The sequence below is a fragment of the Tupaia chinensis genome, unplaced genomic scaffold, assembly GCF_000334495.1.
Source record: "Tupaia chinensis unplaced genomic scaffold, TupChi_1.0 Scaffold000627_1, whole genome shotgun sequence".
NCBI classification, from domain to species: Eukaryota; Metazoa; Chordata; class Mammalia; order Scandentia; family Tupaiidae; genus Tupaia; species Tupaia belangeri.
Genome location: NW_006160147.1, coordinates 3,856,829 through 3,861,663, shown reverse-complemented (window position 1 = coordinate 3,861,663; position 4,835 = coordinate 3,856,829). Strand labels below are relative to the sequence as shown.

General features: G+C 56.1%; 1 protein-coding gene and 1 non-coding gene across 2 annotated transcripts in view; both read left to right on the top strand.

Annotated features, from left to right (window-relative positions):
• Nucleotides 1-4,835, top strand: part of BLACAT1 (BLACAT1 overlapping LEMD1 locus) — a 12,920-nt gene that overhangs the window by 1,531 nt on the left and 6,554 nt on the right. The window lies entirely within an intron of this gene.
• Nucleotides 751-811, top strand: MIR135B (microRNA mir-135b). The gene has a single exon (NR_129407.1). It is a non-coding gene; the product is annotated as a microRNA mir-135b (primary transcript).

The following is a 4,835-nucleotide window of genomic DNA, read 5'->3' as shown; positions in this document are numbered from 1 at the left end:
CGGGGGGAGGCTTGTGTGGGTCGGGGCCCCTGCCATTAGAGTGGCGGGACTCTGAGCTCCCTCAAGGGGTGGCCCTTGACTTGTGGGAATTTCGGCTCTGGCCTTGCCTGTCTTCAGTTAGGTCTGGAGCTGAGCTCTCACTCCCTCCTACACCACGCAAGAAGAGGTGCAGTGGGCAACCACTCAGACTGTCTGGGAAGTGGGGGCCACCCCCATCTCTGGGGCATGCCTCTAAAGAAAAGGCAGGCCTTTGTCTCTGCTCTTCTAAGCCCAGACCGTCTTTTGCCCCCCTCTGCTCCCAGCGACTGGACTAGAAGGAGTTAATCTTTGTAAAAAGGGAGCCTGATATGGGGCCAGTCTTAGGCACTGGCAGCCTTGAAAAGATCCGGTCCTATGTGAGCCGGGAGGGGGTAGTGAGGGACCCTGGGTAGGGGGCTGGAAGCTAATTAGGGAGTGAGAGGAGGTCCTTTATGGCCAGGAAGCTACCCCTCCTCATTCCCGAATGAGGACCATTGTGTGGGGCCTTTGTAGGGCAAGAACTGGAAACTCATTATGGGATGGCTTTCTTGCTCCTGGGGCCTGGGGCAGGTGGTGGGGGATGGTGAGAGAATGTAACCTGGGGGGCCCAGTACTTCGTGGGAGGCTGTGTGGGTGGGTCAGGGTGGGGGTGGGGGGTTCCCCAGGTGCCCCCTGGCTTCCTGTTTCCTTTTGAGATTCCAGCTGCTGGACCCCCTCAGCTCTGCTGTGGCCTATGGCTTTTCATTCCTATGTGATTGCTGTTCCAAACTCATGTAGGGCTAAAAGCCATGGGCTACAGTGACGCAACTGCGCCAACCCCCACAGGACCAGACTCAGCCCCCTACGAAGGGGGCGCCAGAGGGAGGCTCGCAGGGGTGCAGGGACCTAGGAGCCTGGGGCTAGGCTGTGATCCTAGCCAAGTCACTTCCCCTAGCTGGACCTGAACCCTGGCTCTGAAATGGAGAGGCTGGGCCATGATGGGAGATTCCTGAGAGGAAGGAAGGAGGTATTCAGGGTGTGTTGAGGCCTTGGTGTTAGTTTCTTCCCCTTTGCAAGTTACCAAGGCTTGGCTCATGCCCAAAGAGATCTGGGGGCTGGAGTCAGGGGCCCTGGGCCTTTTCTAGGCCCCTCCAGGACAGCTTTCGCTTATCTGCCTTGCTGCCTTAACTGCTTTCTGCCTGGAATCTTCAGCCTTCTGGGTAAGGAGACCTTGGGCTCCTCAGTGACTGGAATGGGAGCTTTTGGGCCATCCACGGTGGGGGGGGGAGGGCAGGACGTCCCACCGAGAACGCCCCTCGGAGGGCAGCAGGTTGGAGCCCAGGGTCCCTAGCTCCCAGGCAGCTCAGTGCATGCCTCCTGCCCTTCCTGTTCCCCTCTGCCTGTCACTCAGCCTGCTGTGCCCCTCCCAGTGGCTATTTCCACACCCATATTCCCGCCCATGCCCCACCTCCACCCCACACATAGATGGAACTTAAGCAGGCACTCTGGCTGGTCAGTGGAGGAAGAACCCTTGCTCCTCCCAGGAGCCTCCTTCCCATTGAGACCCGTCTGTCTAAGGCAGACCATTGAAAAATCGTACTGTATTTGGTATAGGCAAGCAGAAGGCGTGGTACTTAGGTCTCAGAACCCTTCATTCTCTGACCAACATTTTCTTAAGTGCCGGCTGGGTACCAGGTGTAGTTCTAACCATTTCACCTGTGCTAGCTTATTTAACCTCCAAGACAGCCCTATATGTTGTTAGTCCTCTTAAGGGAAATCTGAGACATGGGTGAGCTAAGAAAGTGGCCCTTGTTCATATGGCTAGTGAGAGGCAGAGCTGGGATTCGAACTCAGGCTGTCTGGTGCCAGAACTCATGCTCTTCTTGTGTCACACTGGATGTTGGGAGAGCCACGGCCAGTGCATGGGAAAGTACACTGAAAACCAGCGGGGCCGTGCTCACAGGGTCGCTATCAGATGCATGTCCACAGATTGGCCTCGCGACCCAACTCCAGTCCCCCTTTGTCTGTCACTGGTTTTCCTTTTCCAGCAGGAGCAGACAGGAAATCACAATAGGAGAAGCAGAGAAAAAGCCTAAGCCAGCTGGGTTTTTGCTGGGGCTGATCCAGACCACTTCCCCTCCTGCCCCAGCTTAGATGGTGGAAGGAACAGAGATGAGAATTTGCCAGGATTTCTCACTTGACCTCTGGGTTCTTTGACCAGGGAGGGAGATGGCTGGTACCTTCCCCACCTCCCTCATTGTCCAGCTGCCCTGGACTTAGAATCAGCTTTTTCTATTCCTTGCTCCACTCTGAGAACCTCTGGGCACCTGCTCTGCTACATGTAGTTCTCCCTCTCCTGGTTGGAAAGTCAGGTCGCCCCTTTGTGTCCCCTGCAACTGGGCCCTTCCCAGGAGTCCTGGTGTGCAGTTTGCCTGGGAAGGCCTGGAAGACCCCAGCACCTCCTGGAAGGACTAGGAGACCCTAGCCATGCCTGGGAAGGCCTTAGAAGACCTCCACACTGGGCTGGGACATGGGGGAGAGGACTGAACAATCCCAGAACTGATATCTCTGTAGGGCACCAAAGTAAGTGCTCCATAGGGATTGCTGAGTGAATGCTTGTTGACTAAAGTGCAAACTAGGAGAACAAGAGGTAAGTCGCCACTGCTGGACCCAGAACAGGCCCACACCTCAGCCATTCTCCTGAGACACCTTTGTTGGGGCTGGGATTATGAATTTAGGGCTCCTTTCTGTTCTTTGTGTCTTGGCCACTGTGTGTGGGGCAGGCCCAGAGAGATGTGCAGTTATATATTTTGCATAATCGTTGAACTGCATGGAATCAGCAAGCTGGCCTAGTGCCCTGGCTCCCTGGAGATTTTGCAGATCAGAGAACCAGTCTGTCCTGTCCCCTGCCTACAGACAGGAATCCCAAAATATTCTGAGCAATCTCCGTCTTTTTTACAGTTCTCAGATATACCCAGCCTAAGGCCTCCCTTGGGAGAGTGGGCTCGTGTTTAACCACTCTGAGATTCAGGTGAATCTCTTGTATTTGCCCTATTTTTAGTGGAATTGGAGTTTAACTGCTAAGCCCTACTCCTCTCTAAAAGAAGAGACTATTGGAAACTATCTCTGTCCCCATCTGTAAAAGGGGATGGCACTAAAGTTTGACCTCTGGCATTGGTAATCTGGGCCACCAAGTTCCCACTGGCTGCTACATGTCAAATTGAGGCACCACATCAGGCCTGAAAAGACCCTTAGGGTGGGCCACCCACCCCTGGGTGCCCGACACAAGGACATTGTAAGAGTATTGCTGCTCTGACCCTCTAGCTCCTGTGGCCCTCAAGGTCTTCTTGGCTGCCCTTGGAGTAATGAAGGATGCAGGATCTCTTTCTTTCTCCATAGGTGAACAAGCAAGAAATGGAGGGGTTACCTTGGCAATGGGGGTCTGTGGCCTCCTAAAGAAGCCTTGAAAGGACTTTGCTCCTGCTTGTAGGGAGCTCCGTGAGCCCTGGGCTGGAGTTCATTCTCCTGCAGGCCAAGAAGGAGTTAACCTCCAAGGAGAACGCGGGCTTCTCCCAGACTGGAGACTGTGCCCAGTTTTGCTGCTGCCAACTCTGGGAAGAAGTCCTGGGATCTGTAGTCTGTGCCACCTCCCACCCCTGGCCTGCCTGTTTATCAACACCGACTCAGAGACTACAGTTCCCAGAAACCTGCAGAGGCTAGGCTTTGGTGGAAGGGGTGGGGTGTGAGGCTCTGGTGGCAGCCAGAGAGAGGGAGAGGGAGGAGGTGGGGAGAGAAAACCCAATTCACCCCCTTCCTTTTTAATTCTTTCTCCTGGTGTGTCTGCTCCGCCGCTGGAGCTAATCCCCCAAATCCGGTCTCCTAAGCCGCAGCTGCTCCCCTTCGCAGTGATGAATGGCTCAGGGAGGGAAGGTGAATTCATATTTTAATTACTGAGGCGCGGTGCAGAGGGAGCAGGGGAGGGGGCTGAGAGCTCAGCCTCGTGCTGAGGGCCCTCCCTCACTGGGTCACTTCTCTTTCTGCCCTTTACCTGTGGTGGGGGTGGTGGGCCTAGAGGAAAGGGTGCATTTCTAGGAGCTCCACTACTTCTGCCTTGGGAGATGAGGGGCTGGTGGCGGGAGGGCCAGTCTCTCTGCTTGTCAGAGAATTCCTGGCGTGTCCCAGCACTTGTAAATATCTTCCTCCCGCCCCCATGGCAGCCCACTTTAATGGAGGACGTTGCCAAAATTTGAGACAACTAGCAGTTTGCAGTCTGCAACCCCGGAGCCCCGCCCCTCTCCCCATCTTGGCTCCTAGCCTGCTCTGGGACCCTCATCCTGTGGGTTCTTCCACATGTTCCAGCCATGTCTGACCCTCTGCCCCTTTGTTTAGATGCCAGGGTTGGAGAGCCTCTGTCCTAGAGGGGAGAGGTGGGAGTGAGGGGCCAGGGAAGTGGTCAGCAGGGAGATGGGACCTCCGGCGGCTTTGGGGAGTTGGTGTGCTGTGGTCTGCCTCTCTTCCTTGGCTCCCACGAAGCTGGCAGAGCAGAGGGTCACCTGTGCCCCCAGACCCTCTTGGACCTGAGCTGGGAAAAGCCCAAGGGGAGGATGGGAAGAAGCCAGGACCAACAGCTTGCAGTCCGCGGCAGCCAGCCGCGGGAGCGCAGGAGGACTGTCCGGTGTCCGCCCCCCTCCTTCCTATTCTGGGTTTCTGGGGGCTGTGTTTCCATTCCTCAGCACCCCCACCCCCAGGTGGGAGGGGAGTCCCCATGTGAGCACAGATGAGGTGGGAGTGGACCCATGTGCTGGGCCAGCACCCCCCCCCCAGTAGACATGGCAAGG